This window comes from Triticum urartu, chromosome 4 (genome assembly GCF_003073215.2).
Source record: "Triticum urartu cultivar G1812 chromosome 4, Tu2.1, whole genome shotgun sequence".
NCBI lineage: Eukaryota > Viridiplantae > Streptophyta > Magnoliopsida > Poales > Poaceae > Triticum > Triticum urartu.
The window spans coordinates 592,327,813-592,346,035 of NC_053025.1; the positions used below are offsets into that span (position 1 = coordinate 592,327,813).

The following is an 18,223-nucleotide window of genomic DNA, read 5'->3' on the forward strand; positions in this document are numbered from 1 at the left end:
TGATATTCCTTTTCTGCGAAACACTGATATAGGCAAAAAACAGCAATTTGCACTGGGCCTTAGGTTAATAGGTTAGTGCCAAAAATAATATAAAAGTGTAAAATAAAGCCCATTAACTTCCAAAACAGAATATATAATAGCATGGAACAATCAAAAATTATAGATACATTGGAGACCTATCACGCTGCAACTTGTACAAGTGAATGAGATATCGAATGTAGCAACACATGTTATATGGACAATTGAAGGAGATGTGAACCTTAATGAATGCTCGAAGTGCACCTTCCCCATCGTTTTTGCCAACCGGGGTTGTCTCCAGAATAGTCTCGGTCTCATCAGCTGCTATTTTGATTTGGGTACGCTATGAACAGAAACGGCATTAACGTGTTAGGCAAGCGAAGATGTGAATAGTGTGAATGGGAAAGCAAAAAGGGGAAATACCACAAAATTCATCATTGGAGCTGAAGGGACTAAGGTGCCTTCCCTGACTGATTTATTGTACTAGTGCTGGGTTAGCTCATCGAAGACAGCGGGATCTTCCAAAATCTCCTCAGCATACACTGGCTTGCATACCTCCACATCGGTACTTGCAAGAAACCATGTGAGATAGTTGTTGAAGGCGATATGACAGTGCTCACGAAGCTGGGCTCGTTTTCCAGCCATAGCTTTCTTGACACTAAGTGCGAACTGTATGATATACTTCCTGTGATGCCTGTCCCAATCCTTGACCTTCCGCTACTTTCTCCTATCCAACCTGCAAGTTAGAAACAGAATATTAGCACCATTGAAACCGCCGAGAAGCTGCTAAGTGCTCAAGGTTAATTATATCTTACACGTGTAGCAACTTGTCTGTGTCCTCCCACTCCGGCAGGTGTGGCTGGAACAAACCAAACTGACGGTACACCCGATGTGGCAGGTGAAGCTCAACCGCCTGGTTGCATATGAGTGGGCACCTCATATGCCAAAAATCCCTATCCTTAGTGCACATTGGATTCAGCATGAACTCTCTAGGGTTACCAAAAGTACCCCCTCTTCCATACGGCTCTCATTCCACCCGCAACATAGAAGCATGATAATCACTTATACAATGTCGAGTCACCTGCTCAGCCGTAATCATCTCCAGCTCGCTCTTGTACAACTTGTACATGACCGAGGGATCATCCGTCGTCTCATTTAACACATCCCACTTGTAAGCCCAAGTGGGGAGCCGTAGTGGGTCGTCTTTGTCGTCCCAATCCTCGTACTTCATGGTCTTCAGTCGTCTAACCGGCAATCGCTCCTAGCTCCATATAGAAAGTGCGAGCAAAGAACCACCAATACCTCCAGATTTCCTACAACAGGCGTCATCCAACTACACATAAAAGAGAACATGGTTGAATTAACATGAAGATCGCATTGATAATGTAGCAATGAAGTGAAAAATAAACAACTTTCTACCTGTCTATACAAGTAAGCTAGTGTCGCCGAACCCCAACTCCATTTGCTATCGAAGACGGTCAACGTCTTCAGCCACATCCACGGAGCATTCTTGCCTGTGCCATCAACAAACATAGTCCTGGATATAACGTACCACATGTAGACACGAGCATATGTCTTGACCTCATCCTCATTAGCTTCCTCAGGGCAAGTACCAAAGTTCCATGCAATCCAGACGAAAGGAGCACCGGCTGCGACTCTTTCCTTTTTCTTGTCTTCTACTTCTGGTTCCCGAGGCTCTGGAGGAACCATACCAATAAGGGCGTGCATCTGCTCGCGCCACCCATCAGAATATGTGCTCATACATATAGAGGATTCCCCTCGATAGGAAGACCGGCGATCATAGCAATATCCTAGAGCGTCACGGTCATCTCCCCGGTCCGAAGATGGAAACTGTGTGTCTCCGGCCTCCAACGATCAGTAAGCGCGGTGATTGCTGCAGCATTGAGGGGTGGCGTCGACCGGCTAACCAACAGAATGAAAGGGAGTAGTCTTGTCTCCCTTACATATGGTGTGTATCGCTCATCATAGCGCATCCCCCCAAGGTTGACCCCGTGAGACCGAATCTTCAGAGGTTGAAGCTCCTACAAACAAGCAAATCAGAAAATTACATATGGGGCGTTTGTGTTTGAAATAAACACGAAATTCATAATATCGGCCACTTTCTTTCATTATTACCCGCTGCTGCACCGACATAGCATACGACCGGTGTTGATGGTCCCAGTGATCATCGAGGAGCCAAACCATCCCAACAATTTCAAACAAAGCATTCTTGTCAACACGATTATCTTTTCAATACAAATAAACTAAAGTAGGCCTACTATATGCAAGATTCAAAGCATATGTATCCAAAGCATTCTTGTCAATACGAATATAATTTCAATACAAATAAACTAAACTAGGCCTACTTCATGCAAGATTCAATACAAATATCTTCTCCATATAAATAACATGTCAACCTATGTATCCAAACTATATCTTTTCACTAAAATAAACTAAACTAGGGTTGCAAGATTAGGTATCTAATACACGCAAGATTCTAATACATGCAAGATTCTAATCTAATCAAATCAAACAAGGGTTCCCCAAATCTTCAAAGTAGCATACATTCTATGGATAGAAAGAAGGGGGTCGGGGAGAGTACCTTGTAGAATGGATTGGTGAAGAAATCCATTGACCAAATCGTCAGATCTGAAGGATTTGGGAGAGGGGGTTGAGAGGGGGAGAGGAGGAAGCCATCGGCGACGCTGCTTCTGTAACTTCTAACTGGAACGAATGGGGTGGGGTGGGGGAGGGAGAGCGGGCGGCTGCCTTTAAGTCAGAGTGCAACGCCTAAGGGCTAGGGGTTGCACATTACATGTGTGGCGCCTAGCCCGTAGGCGCTGCACTGCTGGGTGCGGGCCCCGCGCCTGCCACGCTCGACAGAGGTGCAACGCCCCAGAGCTAGACGCTGCACCGTAGGATGCTTCGCCTGTGTGTCAGATGCCACTCAAAAAGGTCAGCCGTGTGATATAGTTTTAGAGGCAGTTCATTTTATGAATTGATTACGTCCACATATCAAAATTGTCAAATTTGCCGTCGCCACTAACAAAATTCTCTCCTCATCGTATACCACAAGGTTTGTTTCCGAAACCGACAAAAGGAAAAAAAACTCACATCGGATCTGCATCAAAACCGAGACCCACACAACCAAGCCAAACCGCGCTCTCCCTCAAACGACAAACCACTAATTGCAGTTTCTTTTGTCTAGAGTTCTTCTACCTTCTCCTCTTCCTGGCAGCGCGCCGCCTAATGCTTGAACACTGGAGTGGAAGGCCTTGTGGTGTCTCGTTCCACCGCACACTATGTACGTAGTCAAAGGCTCAAAGCAGTAGTTGAAGCTACTGCTTCTTTGATATGCTGTATGCCATGAGAACGTGGCATTCAGATACCGTAAGGCTACCGTAAGGAGAGCACCCAAGCTAGCAGACAAAACTGGATTTTTTTAGAAATGAAGGAGGACTTCCGGCCTCTGCATCTGGACGATGTATGCAGCCACTTTATTAATTATTCACACAAGACCTTATAAAGTCATACAAAAGTAAGACTAAAGCTACCGTCTAGGCAACATTTGTCGCAACTCCTATCTAGATGATGAAGGGATGCTGATAGTCTGGGCCTAATATCAAAACAGACCTTGCAGCCAAACCTAACATGTAAGACCTGAGGTCTCAATCAGGACGACTACCGGGTATGGAGCACCGACTAGTCCGGCGCACTCCTCAACCTGGACGCCTGCCGGGTATGAGGCCGCCGCAGCCACCTGGCACCAATCCATCTTTAGTGCTATACTATTGCATGTACCTTGCCCGGTCTAGCTGTCGTCGACGCCACCACGACGCCAGACAACGCCACCATCCTGTGCTCGTCCATCATCATACGCCCACTGGCGAGACCCCGCAGCTCCATGCCGCTGAGACCTGCCGTTGTCGACGTGTCAGATACCACGCCGCTCCTCCGCTTGTCCCGTCCAGCCAACACTTGCTCCAAAATGATGCCCCCCGGGAGGGAGAACGACATCTCGACATGTCGCCATCGTCTAATCCGGTAGATCCAGATCTAGGATTTCCTTCGGAACCTTCCGATCAGGTTGACGTGACCTGCAACAACGATGCCTCGAGAAGGAAACGACGTCCGAGACGCCGCCATCGCCCGCCATGACCGCAGTCAGGCGCGATTTTCACCGGAAGCCACGGCATCCCGATCTCGCGGTTGGCTGGAACGGAGCTCTCCGCCGAACCGATGAAGTCGCCGCCGATCCGGTCCCACCGCCGTGCGACGCCCCCGATGGAGATCCCGATCAAAATCAAAAACGACCGAAACCCCGCCACCAGCGCCGCCGCACCGCGTCAACTCCTCCTAGCCCAGTCGCCGCCGGATCTAGCCGTCCCCACCTCCGAGAGACCAACCGGACAAGACACCCCTTGTCCCCGAGCAGACGACCCGCGCCGCCGCCATGAGGACCCGAGGAAGGAGGGAGTGCCCCGCTGCCGCCCGCGCCGCACGGGCTTCGCCCAGCGGGCGCACTCCGGCGGCGGCGAGGGGAAGGAGACGTTGACGTACGAGGCAGCGGCGGCGGCCGGTATAGACCTCCCGAGACGGAAGCTGGATGCAATGGAGCGGCATCAGAATAAGACGTGTATGCTTTAGTTCTGACGGTTGATTGATAATTCCCAGTGCCTTCTATACCCATGCTATCAAACTCAAATCCTTTGTTCTTTTCTGGCAAAAAAAACTCAAATCCTTTTAAGTGGACAGACAACAAATGACGCAGAAGCTAATAAGACTGGGTAATAATTCTAAGACAAAGAAGTGAAAACGAGGAACATGCTATTCTTATTTTGCTCAGGAAAACCAGTTTGCTCTTTATTTATAAAGGACTTGAGCGTAGCATTGGCATGATGTATGTATCCTCCGGTAGGTGAATAGATAAGGGGCCATTAATGAAGGACTTGGTCATAGGCTATGAGGGCTTAAGCTTTAAACACATGTCGAATTTATTGAACTTCTTTTTGAGAAACAAGAACTTTGTCGAACCACATTGAGATGATGCAGATAGCTCACGCAACAACATATTATCGTTTCAAAGTTCATGAAAATAAATCCTAACAGTAATGATTCATCATGGAGAAAAAGGAAGTTAAGCAGAACCAATGTTGCCTGATCCAAATGTCATGTTGCATTGCACACACTAGTGCTACCCCGGCTCACATGAGTGCCGCCTTTTTCTGAAAAGGAGGTTGAAACTGTCGGTCTCTGCATCAATAGATGCACACATGCATCTTTATGAAATTATTTAACAAAGATCCGACAAAAACATACATAATAAGCCGAAGCCACCACTCAGACCTAGAAACTCATAATGATGAACACCATCACTCCACACCATCTAGAACCGGGATCACCATCGATCCGCTCCGTCCGCATGACCTACCAGGAGCATATACCCGGTCCAACAAACCCAAAGCACACACCACATGCACATATTTTAGAAGCGCATGGAAGTCTCCTCTACATGGTTTTCCAAATGGAATGCGATCATCCAAACTTCCACAAGAACAAATATTACGAAGCGAACATTTAGCAAAATCCTGGTTGTTCCTTAATTAAAAAGGACATCATGATAATACCAGGAAAAAGAAAGGCTCCATCACATCTACACTGGAATTTGAGATGCTCATTAGCTCCATCTGACTACATTATAGTAACTTCGGACTCAGAGGACCCGTTTTGAGAGTTCTACCTCCTCCTCTTCACTGGCTACCAGGACGATGCATCGAGCTACTACTCCTGCTCTTCCTGGTAGCATGCCGCCTTTTGTTGGGAATGTAAGGTATCATAGTGTCTTGCTTCAGTGCATACGATTTACATGCACCTATGTCACCGCCCACTTGCCGTCGGCATCCTTCATGCCTTTGTTCAATCCATCGGTGCATTCCTTCACGGACTTGAGGGCGTCCTTCTGCAGCTCCATCAGAAAGGGGTTTTGCCAGGATTTCCTGACAGCCCGGTGACGCAGGGTAGACGCAGCCTCAGAATGTGTCACAGGCATCTCGTCTTGGCACCCCTGCACCATGTCGGGACCAGTCGAGGTGCTGGGAACCATTAGCGGTCGAAGTGGAGCTACGCTGCTGATGAGTTTGGTGGATGGCGTAGCCTTTGAGGTCAGATCGGCCGTGGTGGAGGGAGGCGTCGGAAGGTTTGGCCCTTCCGTCTGTTGAACCGGGGAAGTCACTTCCCCAACATCTTCTTTGGAGCCATAGAGCTAAGCCACAGTTGGACAAGGAGAGGCTTCTTTCATGGGCTAATACGCTTTTGTAGTTGATTTCCCAATCTTCTGTAACCCCCCTCTCCTTCTCCACCCCCTCTTCCTGTAGCTCTCCTTGGAACCTATTTGTTTCCATAAAACTCAAACTCATGTAATTGACCTCTGGTCACCTGGGCTCTTGCCCGTTTTGAATGCATAAGGTAGACAATGGTCTGCCTTTTCTTAAAAAAAAAACATCTTCCTCATTCCCGGCTCGTGGGGGTGTAAGCACAGAAGTACGAGACTGGTTTGGGCCGCCTGCGTCAGGTGCATGCGGGTTTGATATGACGCCATGTGCAGGCATATGGTCGTCGGCGGGCTGGTCAACTTCCTCGGTGTTGTTCTCCTTCGTGAATGCGAATACTAAGTCGAGCCGGAAAGAGCGGGGATTACGGGTGCATGCGACTATGCGAGTCGTGTTGCCACTTGCCACAGGTTTGTTTTTCGAAACCAAACGGAGAAAAAATGGTTCGCATCGCATCTGCACTGGAAATCGAGACCTACACGGCCAGGTTACAGTGACTTTACACATTGCAGTGACTTTGCACCAGAGTTGTCCTATCTCGTCCTCTTGATGGATTACTACAAGAGTGACAAACCCATCTACTACCCCTGCTCTTCCTGGCAGCGTCCTATCTGACGTTGGGAATGAACGACGTTGTAGTGTCTCGTCCCAATGCACACGATGTACATATTCAAATAAGTTGATTGCCCTACTCTTCCCTCCATTGGGCGTATGACGTGAGAGCGTGGCCTACATAATGTCTAATGCATGAGGACACATCAGCTAGTGGATGGTGAAAATTTCACCGAGCAGACCCTTCTTGTTTCGATGGAGAGGTCTGAAACAGACAAGTGCATGCTTTAACTTTGAGCATCGATGGATGATTCCCGGTGCCTTCTATGCCCATGCTATCAAACTCAAATCATTTTTGTGCTAAGAAAAAACAAAACAAAAAAAAGATTGGCAAAGATAGTAAACGAGGAATATGATATCGACCTTTTGCTTAGAAAAGCCTATCTTGCTCTTTATAATGAACGTAAGTCATAGCATTGTCATAAACTTACGTATATCCAGTAGGTGAATAGATAAGTATCCCTTATTTATAAGCTTGGTCCTCTGGTAGATCAGAGGCTATGAAATCTCTAAATAAACGACGAATTCTACAGCCTTCTCTTTCTCAGAGGAAAACATTGTATTGAACCTCTAACCTCTTCATTAAGACGGTGCACTCGGCCAAAAGAACATGAAGTTGATGGAAAATAAAGCGCAACAAAAAATGTCTCATCCATCAGCAACCTAAGTAGAACCAATGTAGTCAGGTCCAATTGTCATGTTGCATTGTACATACTAATCTCTGCTTGACACCAACATTACGATAATACTTTGCAAAAAAAAAACATCACAAACTAGTACTCCCTCCGAGCAGTTTTGGGATTTGCAAGGTAAAAAATTATTAGGTTTCGTCATTTCTATACAATTCGTGTTGCCAACATTCATAGACAAATTTATATAATAGATCCATTATTTTTATTCCAAACAACCAGTTTTGATCTAGGGATTGCGTCAATTCTCACCCAACCCCTATCTAGCTCTACAAGAATCGCAAGCCTCAAATCCGTAGCTTTGGGATTAAATTTATTGCCTCCAAGGAGAACTTCAACCATCAAACTATTGGAACAGATTATTCCACTTGGTGTTGCAATGGGATGTTATTTCCAATTAAATACAACAATAAGATTGGGTAATTGTACTAAGAATAAGTAAATCACTTGTGTGGTAGCACTAGCATGAATTCATGGATTCTTTAGTAGGTCAGTAGCAAAGAATTCTATGATTATGAGCTTGACACTTTGATAGTTTAGAGGCTATGAGAGCTTTTTCTAAGATGCCCTTTGGATGTCTCTATTGGGGTCCAAATTGAATTTTGTTATTCCCCAACTCCCAATTGGGCTGTTTTGGATGTGCACGGAAACAACAAAAGAAAATAGAACGAATACATCACTAAAATCGCTCACACACATCCTTCCCTCCTGTGATGCAAAGCCCACCACTCCGATTTGCGTGGAACTCACCAAGTCCCGCAAAAATATAATGCTTTGACTACGAATAGAAGCAATCCTCCCCGCTGCGACCACGAAAAGAGGAGGCGGCACAGGCAACCTTCCCTCCCCGACCCTCCTCCTCCTTGTTCTCCGGCACCTATAGCCCCTCCGCCACAACTCGCTATACTCCTCCCATGGCCGCCACGACCCTCCTCTCCATGTCCTCCTCCCATGAACTCCATGGCCCGCCCAAATCTCGACCGGCGCTCCTCCCCTCTCCCTCTTCCCTTGGTCTGACGCCCCATCCCCTGCTCTTTCTTGGCCCGTCCCCATCCCAGCTCACCCTATCCGCAAAGGCGACAACCAGCAGTGGCAGCCCAAATCCAGGGTAGGAGGGAAATCAGCTCAGTGGAGGCGGGCTGCGGTGGGGATGGAGATGGGAGGGGATGTGGGAGGCATCAGGCTCAACCACTCGAGTATCAGGAGCAGAAGTTACTGTTAAGTAATAGCTTTGGGATTCTCCAATTCTCCACTCACGATGCGCAACTGCATAACAGGCATTTGGAACTAACTAATTACTATTGTTGGATCACTAGTAAAAAACGGTCATTTGTCTCAGTTCGTAAGGCCCATTTGTCCTGGTTGGAGAACTGAGACTAAAGGGTCGTTACTAAAAGCCTACACCTTCAGTCCCGTTTCTTACACCAACAGGGACAGATGGGTCTCCACGTGGCCGCTGCGGCAAGCCCAGACAGGAGGGCCTTTGGTCCCGGTTGGTAGCAACCGGGACCAATAAGCTACCACGCGTCAGCATTTCAGGGGTTAGGGTTTTTATTTTTTTTCCTGAAGGGGGGGGGGGGTGGCGAGGTTGGCGGTTTGGGGGAGTTTAATTTGTATGGTTAATTTTGGGGGTTTCATATATTGTGTTAGGTAGCTAATTAATTAATAGAGAGAAGTGTCCTTTTTTATCTTCGTGCTTGGTCGACTCTACGTACTATACGTATAGAGAGGCCCTCGACATGCTAGCTAGTAAGCAAATGAAGGAAATCATTAAGTACAGAAGTTCGTCATGAACATATTCATACAGAAAGAAGTGATATCGACCTCTCCTTCTCCTAGAGATTGGTCGAACAACAAGTTTTCGTATATCTATCCGGCGCTACTGACTACATATATACAATATTAAGATCTCTTATAATATAATCCCTTAATTATATATGAACTCAGCTTTCAGATGGTATTCTTCGACTTTATTGATGACGTGGTCAAGAAAGAATCCCGTCAATTCCTCTTGAATTTCTTTGATGCGATCTTGTAGTAGAAGCTCATCCCGCATCTGCCACATATAATTTAAAGAAGAGGGTCAATATATATATATATATATATATATATATATATATATATATATATATATATAGACACACACACGCTAAACTAAGCCTGAGCGCAAATTGCTTATTCTGCGCTCCGGCCACGACATGCGGTCGATGTCCCGCTAAACAAGCCAACTTGCGAATGCTTAGTGCAGTTGCCTCCCACTTGACCGTAAAATAGGAGTAAAATATAGTAAAAATATTAATCACTTTACTACAGCCACACTTCTAATTTGATGGTAACAACGGTAATCCACGTATGTGTTTTTACGTTGGCCACATGCATTCACGGAAAAAATTGCCCACGTGCAATTGTTTACTATGCCCATCTTAATTAGGGACGATGTGTGGTAATCCAAAGTGGTCACTCTAGTAATTCATTCATGTTGTGTTCACTTTTGAGTGGATGGTAACACCAAATGGTAGTTCTAGTAAATCGCTTATTTTCTTGGAGCAGCATGGTCTTCTATAACTCTATTAAGTCCATTTTAACTTATACAGTAATTTTCAATGGTAATTCTAGTAATTTATCCGTTCATCCCAAGCAATGTAGCCTTATCTACCCAAGTTGTGTCCACTTTTAGTAGTGTGGTAACACCCTGTGGCAGTTCTAGTAATCAATTAAATCCACCCTTACGTCCCCTCCAGTATTAGTGGGTGGTAAAAGAACTTATCAGTTTTACTACTGAATACTAAATGTGTTACCATCAAAGTATCAACGCCAACTAACTCCATCCGTGTACATCTCCTCTATGTAGTGGTGTGGTAAAAGAATCCATTGGGTTTACTACTGGACATTAAGTGGATTACCATCAAATCACAACATAGAAAGTAGTAAAAGAGTCTATTACCTTTACTATAAAACATGGGGTGTGTTACTATCAAATCTCATGTCGATTTTGAGTCACCTGCAAAAAAGAAAAGATTTTGAGTCGTAAAACGTTTTATCACTTTGTAGGTTGACCAAGCAAAAAAAATTAGACTGGAGCATTACTATGTGTCTTAGTATTTTACGAGCACACACAAGAAAGAAAAATGGTTAGTATTTTGCCGGGCGTAGGGTGCTGTGTGACTGACGGTAACACAACTAATTATGTTACTATATTTTCTGCATTTTTTACCATGACTAATAGGATGGCCTTGCGAGGCGAAGGAGTTGCCCATGACATCTAGTAACCGATTAAATTGCATTACTTTTTCTACAACTGATTTTACCATCATTAGCAAACACTTGATCAACCGAGCGACACACACAATGAACGTAGCTGCCGGAGCGCATGATTAGGATTTTGCGCGCTCGCGCACAATAGCACTACCGTACGTATATGCACAAGACAGTAACACTCACTTGAAATTTTAAGGAAAGAGTATTTTATCTTTGTTTTGATTTATTATCAATGATTTGAGCAAGTTGGCCTCGATTTCTTTGGTATCAAATTTAACCGTATATTCATCTATGAGATTTGTGTTAATGAACCCAATATCATAGATTTTTGGTTTTCTGCAATCGACGGTCTTCAATCTGCATAATATAGTGAGATAATTATATATACATGCAATGAAAGAGCTGAGCTATATATAGAGAGACTTAATGACAGAAGTAGTACTTACAGACAGTAGCAAGTGGTCGTTAATTTATCCAGGGCCTTTTGATTGAACCATTGGAAGAACTCCTCAAATGGAACAGACAACAGTTCAATTCCAACGAGGTCGTGCTCCTCTTTAACTCTCAGCGTCAAAGTATTCTTCCCCCAGACTCGCTGCATGTTTTCATGTACCAATCATGGAATCTTCGCATCATCGTTGTCAGAGTAGTTCCATCTCCGACGAGAGGCTTCCCGTACTGGTATTTGTGTTCGTCCACCTCCATTATATCAAAATTTGCATCGTCGGGCAGGTAATCTTCAAGATTGGTATAACCGGACACCATCCTCGGATCATTAGCGACAATATCGCTAGACACCTTGAGCGGGGGGCACGATTGGTTCGCTTATTCGCCGAGCTGGGCAATTTTTTTCCCAGCTCGTCGTTCTGCTAACCTTCGATCACTGATAGTACTTCCCGACCTCTCCGCTTCGATAAATGACTTTCCAATAATGCGCTCATAGTTGGTTTTGGCGGAGACGGTGGTGCTTTCTTCAGGGCATCGAGTATGCGCTTTGCTTTCACCTGATCTACCTTCTCCTCCGGAGGTGGATGTTTCTTTGCTTTCACCACTTCAAAGAAGTCCCTCACTTCGGCTTCCACGATCTTCGCATTTTCCTCCACGAACCTCTCGTATGGTAACTTCTTTAGAGGCTTTACAGATGGACCGAATCTGAATTGCCTCCCGCCTCTAGTTGTACTGCTAGATGCCGGAGCAGACGGAGAGGCTGCGGCTGTCTTCTTTGCTTGCTTACGAGGCAGAGGAGAACGAGTACGACGCGCCGGAGCAGACGGAGCGGTGGCAGTTCTCTTCCGCCCTTGCTAACGAGGCGGAGAAGGAGGAGGCTGGCTTCTCAGGCGCCGGCGCAGGCGGAGAAGGAGGCGGAGTGCCGCCACGCGTCGGAGATGGAGGCAGAGTGCCCTGATCACTCGCCGGAGGAGGAGGAGGAGGTGGAGGCGTCCAGTTTGAAAGGTTGATGAGCTCCTTCCGCCATAGGCATGGAGTCTTCAGAGAAGAACCCGGCCGAGTCTCCCCTTCATCGGTAGGGTGGTCAAGCTCAAGGTCCTCAAATCCCTCCGTTATTTCGTCCACTGTCACCCTAGCATATCCTTCTGGAATTGGACGGCAGTGAAAAGTTGCATCGGGTTCAGGACGTCGAACAGAGCCGACGGCCACCTTAACTTTAAAGTTCCGCCATTGCGTCATAAGGTGGCAATGTTGAGACTCCATAATAGCATCCACGGGGTAGCTAGTAGGAGCCGTGAAGACAGGCTCCAGCTGAAGCAGCTCGGTGGAAGCCATGCTGCTTCTCTGCTGAGATGGTAGGGTAGCTTCGGGGATAGCTTCGGCAGGTCGCTTGCTGCGAACTGCTTCTAGTTCCTCTATTGCTTCTACCCTTGCATGCAGCGCCTGCAGTTGGGTCTGCTCCACTTTCTTCCTCCTCTCCTGGCATTTGTAACCGCCTGCGTCCGGAAACCCAGCCTTCCACGAAACGGAGCCTGGCATGCCTTGTGTCCGTCCAGGGTGCTTAGGATTCCCGAGGGCCATTGTGAGCTCGTCATTCTCTCTGTCTGGAACGAACGTCCCTTCCTGTGCTGTGGCGATGTAGTACTTAAGCTTTGTGACGTGTATTCGCAATTGCTCTTTCGTCCAAACGCACTTCCTTGTTACAGGGTCCAAGCTTCCGCCAACCCCGAAGAACCAAGTCCGGCAACAGTCTGGCCAGTTCAATGTCTCTGGTTCGACCCCTTTATCAAGCAGGTCATTCTCAGCCTTGGTCCGCAACGGCCAGGCTTTGAGGTAGCCACCTGACTCTGTGCAATGGTGATGCTCCTTCTTCGCAGCATTTATCTTGTTTCTTGCTCACATATGCTTACTCTTCTCTAATGTCTTGTGGGCCACAAATGCGGGCCAGTGATCTCTTATCTTCTCATACTGGCCGGTGAATTCTGGTGTCTCTTCTTTGTCGACAAACGTTGTTTTCAACTCATTCTTCCACCTCCTGAATAGTTCTGCCATCTTCTTAAGATCATGAGACTTGATCAATTTCTCTTTAACTGGCTTCTCCGGATCCTCCTCTGGCGGTAGGATGAAATTTGCCTTCAGTGCGGTCCAAAGAGCATCTTTCTACATATCGTTGACATAAGAGACCTCAGGGTCTTCCTTCTTGGGCTTCAACCATTGGTGGATGCTGATCGGGATCTTGTCCCTAACAAGAACAACGCACTGAGCAGCAAATGATTCCTTTGTCCGGATGGGTTCAATCAGTTGTCCATCGCGTGCGATTGCTGTGATCGTGAACCTTTCATCGGGGCGCAACTTTTTCTTCGGGCCTCGTTTCTTTACCGAAGTTGTGCTCGATCCGGAGGGCTAGAAAAAAGAAGAAAGACGAGAGTTAATATGTGTATATACCAAAATAATGAATGCATCAATTAGCTAGTCAGCACAGGCTTAATTAATATATATACCTGGCCGGACTCTGTTCGGTCACCGGAGCCGTCATCACGGTCTCCTTCTTGCACCGGCATTCGGTCACCAGAGCCATCATAATCATTCATAATCATGTCGTTCCTCCTCCATTGTTCGATCATCGTAGCCTGCTTCTTCACCCTGTCCTTCCAGACCATCATTGTCTCTAAGATACAACAAGACATCACCTCCGGCTAAGATTATGTCCCCCAACACCTCTTCTGCTGCCTCGTCTCGTCCGTGCTCCATTGTTTTTGCAAATATTACAACATGGCAATTATTATACAAACATGACAGCATGTGGATATATTAGTGGCAGACGTAGACCTAGCTACCTAATCACAACAAGGAATCATATTAGTGGCCTCGACGCTTCTCTAGGGTTTGGGGTGGCCTCAGCAACGCTTCAAGGTTTCGAGGTGGCCTCAACGACAACGCTCTTTTAACTTGGTAAATTTGGGTGGCCTCGGCAACGCTTCAAGGGTTCATATGCAAAAGCCATGGATATCTTCAATACTTTGACACTAGCTAGGCAACCTCTTGACCCCTCGGCCCCTCGACGACCCTCGAACCCTTGACCCTCGAACCCTCGATCCTCAACCCTTGGCCCCTCGGCCCCTCGACGACCCTCGACCCCTCGACCCTCGAACCCTCGGCGACCCTCGACCCTCTACCCTAGCTAGTTCCTGACCCTTGCCCCCTCGAACCCTCGTCGACCCCCTTCCCCCCTCATGTCAAAGTTATCGGGGAGGGGGTATATCGACCCCCCCCCTCATGTTGAAGTTACCGGAGAGGGGGTATATCGACAACGACATACACGATAAAAAAAGAAGACGAAGAAGAAAAAAAAGGAGAAGATCGAAAAAAGAATAAAAAAAAGAGGAGAAGAAGAAAAAAATAGAAATATTATATTTTTCTTCTTCTTTTCCTCTATTCCTTTCTTCTTCTCCTCTTCTTTTTCTTATTTTTTCTCTTCTTATTTATTTCTCCTCTTCTTCATCTCCTCTTCATATCCTCTTCTTCTCCTTCTTCCTCTTCTTATTTTCCTTTTTCCTCTCCTTCTTTTTCTTCTTCTTCCTTCTTAATATCACTTAGCACTTTTGCAACAATAGGGGGGTGCTCCCGTGGTCTAAAATCGGTCTATGCACAATAGAAAATTCTAAAGAAAAAAAAATACATCTATGATCCCTCATACATACATACATACAAAAAATACATCTAAAAATACATATATGATCCCTCATACATACATACATACAAAAAACCTCTGAAAACAACATATAAGAACATCTAAAAAATACATATATGATCCCTCACACATACATACCTACATCTAAATTTCTTTTATGAACAAATAAAAACATCTGAAAACAGCATATAAGAACATCTAAAAACATCTAAAAAATAGCATATATATATAACAAAAAAATAAAGGAAAGCTAGGGGTCGGCCAGGTAGAGGGGCATGGCGGAGTCGGCGCCGGCGGGGCAGGGCAGGGGCACAGGTGCGCGAGGCAGGGCAGGGGTGCGGGAGCGAGGCAGGGCAGGGGCGCGAGGCAGGTGCTCACAGGGGGTGGCGGGGCACGGCGGGCGGCGTCGGGGCGGGCACGCAGGGGCCCGGGGAGCGGTGCCGGCGTTGGGGCAGTTGGCGTCGAGGGCATCTGCGGCGGCGAAGTTGGGCGGCGTCGGGCGGCATCGGGGCGGAGGACGGGTGGCGGGTGGCGTCGGGGCAGGGCGCGGCGACGGCGATGACGACGAGGAGCGACCTGGCGTCGTCGGGGAGAATGGGAGAAGTTTGATAATTTTTTCTAAGTGTTGGCTTATATAGCCACACCTTTGGTCCCGGTTCGTAGCACCAACCGGGACTAATACCCCCCTTTGGTCCCGGTTCGTGCCATCAACCGGGACCAAAGGTCTCTTTTCGGCATCCCAAAGGGCGGGAAACAGAGACCTTTGGTCCCGGTTGGTGGCATGAACCGGTACCAAATGGGGGGTATTCGTACCGGTTTGTTGCACCAACCGGGACCAAAGGGTGGCACACCGGTGGTGTGGTGGGAGTTTAGTCCCATCTCGCTAGCTGAGAGAGCTCAACACCTGTTTATAAGCTGCGTTGCGGCTTAGGTGCTGAGCTCCTCTCTAATATGCACGCAGTACTTGCCTACCCTTGTCACTACCATGTTGGGCCTATTGGGCCTGCAGGCCTGCATCCTGGCCCATGTACAAATGGGTTTCTAGTTGTATGCAGGCCGTGTGGCCCAGTAGGCGGCATTTTTTTATTTTTTCCAGTATTTTTTTGTTTTTTGAATTATTTATTTTCTTTTGATTTTTGCTTTATTCTTTTATTCTTTTTGCTTTTAGGTTAGAATAATTATAAACTTTCTGTCAGTTCCATTAGTTTCCAAATTTGCATAGTTTAAATTTGAATTCGCCCTATAGTGAGTCGTATTACAATTCACTGGCCGTCGTTTTACAACGTCGTGACTGGGAAAACCCTGGCGTTACCCAACTTAATCGCCTTGCAGCACATCCCCCTTGTTTTATCATTATATTCAAAAACAGATTTTGTTATTTTAGTTTCTATCAAAAAATATCTTTATGAATTTTTTTCTACTAAAGTTTCCAACAAAAACTTCTTTATGATAATTCTTTTTGCTTTTCATGTTTTGATAATTCTTTCATGCTTTTAGTTGCATAAATTTTATATAATTTTAGTTTAAAAAATACTAGAGGTTTGTAAAAGCTTTTTAGTTGATTCCTTTTGCTATTAGAGTTTTATAAAAACTTTTTAGTTGATTGTTTTTGATATTGAAGAATATTATAGTTTTGCTTTAGTTGATCATAACATAATATTTTAATTGATTATTTTAAGTTCATTATTTTTGCTATTAGTTCCTTTTTTTGCACTAAATGACCCTAAAATTGAAAAACACTACAAATGAACTCTGAAAAGGTTGAAAGTTGGCATGGTATCATCATTTCACACACATAACATGTGCTAAAAAGTTGAGAGGGGTACGGGAAAAACTGGATGCACTGTGTGCATTATATATAATTATTTGTGTCAAAAACCATTACAGATTCACATGGATATGAATGGCATATTTTCTAATCTTTTTAATTTTCAACCGCATTGCATCCATCTTGATCTTGTGATCATCGACCACATCCGCAACATGCAACTCCAATATCATCTTCTCCTCCTCAATTTTTTTATTTTTTCCTTCAAGTAATTGTTTTCTTCTTCAACTAAATTTAGCCTCTCGACAATAGGGTCAGTTGGAATTTTTGGTTCAACTACCTCCTACACAAATAAAATCTATGTCACATTGGTGGGCATAATTGTCATAAACAATAAATGAACCAAATAATTATAAAAAGATATTATATATACCACCTCCGAATCATAGACAGGACGAGGGCCGACGGGGGCGGATACCAAAACCATCGCATTATATAATAACAAGCAACAATAAAAGTAAGAAAATTAGACAAGTATCTATCTAAAGTAAGAATTCTTTTCTTTCAGAAAGAAGATAAGAACAAGAGGCTCATCACGGTGGTGACGGCGACGAGATCGGCGCGGGCGATCGACGGCGGTGAAGACTGGGACGGGACGTGACGGACCGCTAAAACTATGCAAATCTCAGGGAAAATGGAGCTTGGAGGTCGAGCTTCGAGAGGAGAAAGCTTAACTAGTGTGGCTCGGGCATTTCATCGAACACCTCATGTGCATAGGAGGTGAGCTAGAGCACCCAAATGCCCTTCCCTCGCCGGCCAGAAAAAACAGAGCACTGTGGAGCGCTCTGCTGCGGCGATGGGATATATATAGGCAACTCATTTGTCCCTGTTCGTGGCTGGAACCGGGTCTAAAGCTCCCCCTTCTGTCCCGGTTCGAGCCACGAACCGGGACCAATGTCTGTGGGCCAGGAGCGAGGCCCATTGGTCCCGGTTCGTGCCAGGAACTGGAACAAATGGGTCCAGACGAACCAGGACCAATGCCCACAAGGCCCCGGCCGGCCCGCTGGGCTCTCAAACCAGGACATATGCCCCCATGGGTCCCGGTTCGTGGCTGAACCGGGACTAATGGGCTGGCCAGGCCCGAACCAAAGCCATGTTTTCTACTAGTGGATTTAGGCCATTAGATATGATCCCTAGCACATCTCATCATGTGGAGCTGCCAAATACTAGGGGCAATATGTTAACTGGTTGATAAAAGTACAATATCTTGTTTTGAGATTGAAGTACCTCATTTTAGGTACGACATGTTATTGTTGACATGTTTCGTTGCTACTGCGTATTGGTATTATCTATGTTGGTTTATTTCAAAGGGCAAGGATATTGCATTAGTTTTACAGAACTTTAAGTGATG

The 18,223-nt window shown here is 45.9% G+C and overlaps 1 pseudogene; it reads right to left on the reverse strand.

Moving 5' to 3' along the window:
- Positions 1 to 745: 745 nt before the first annotated feature.
- LOC125554917 lies at positions 746 to 4,035 on the reverse strand (annotated as a pseudogene).
- Between the last annotated feature and the right edge of the window lie 14,188 nt (positions 4,036 to 18,223).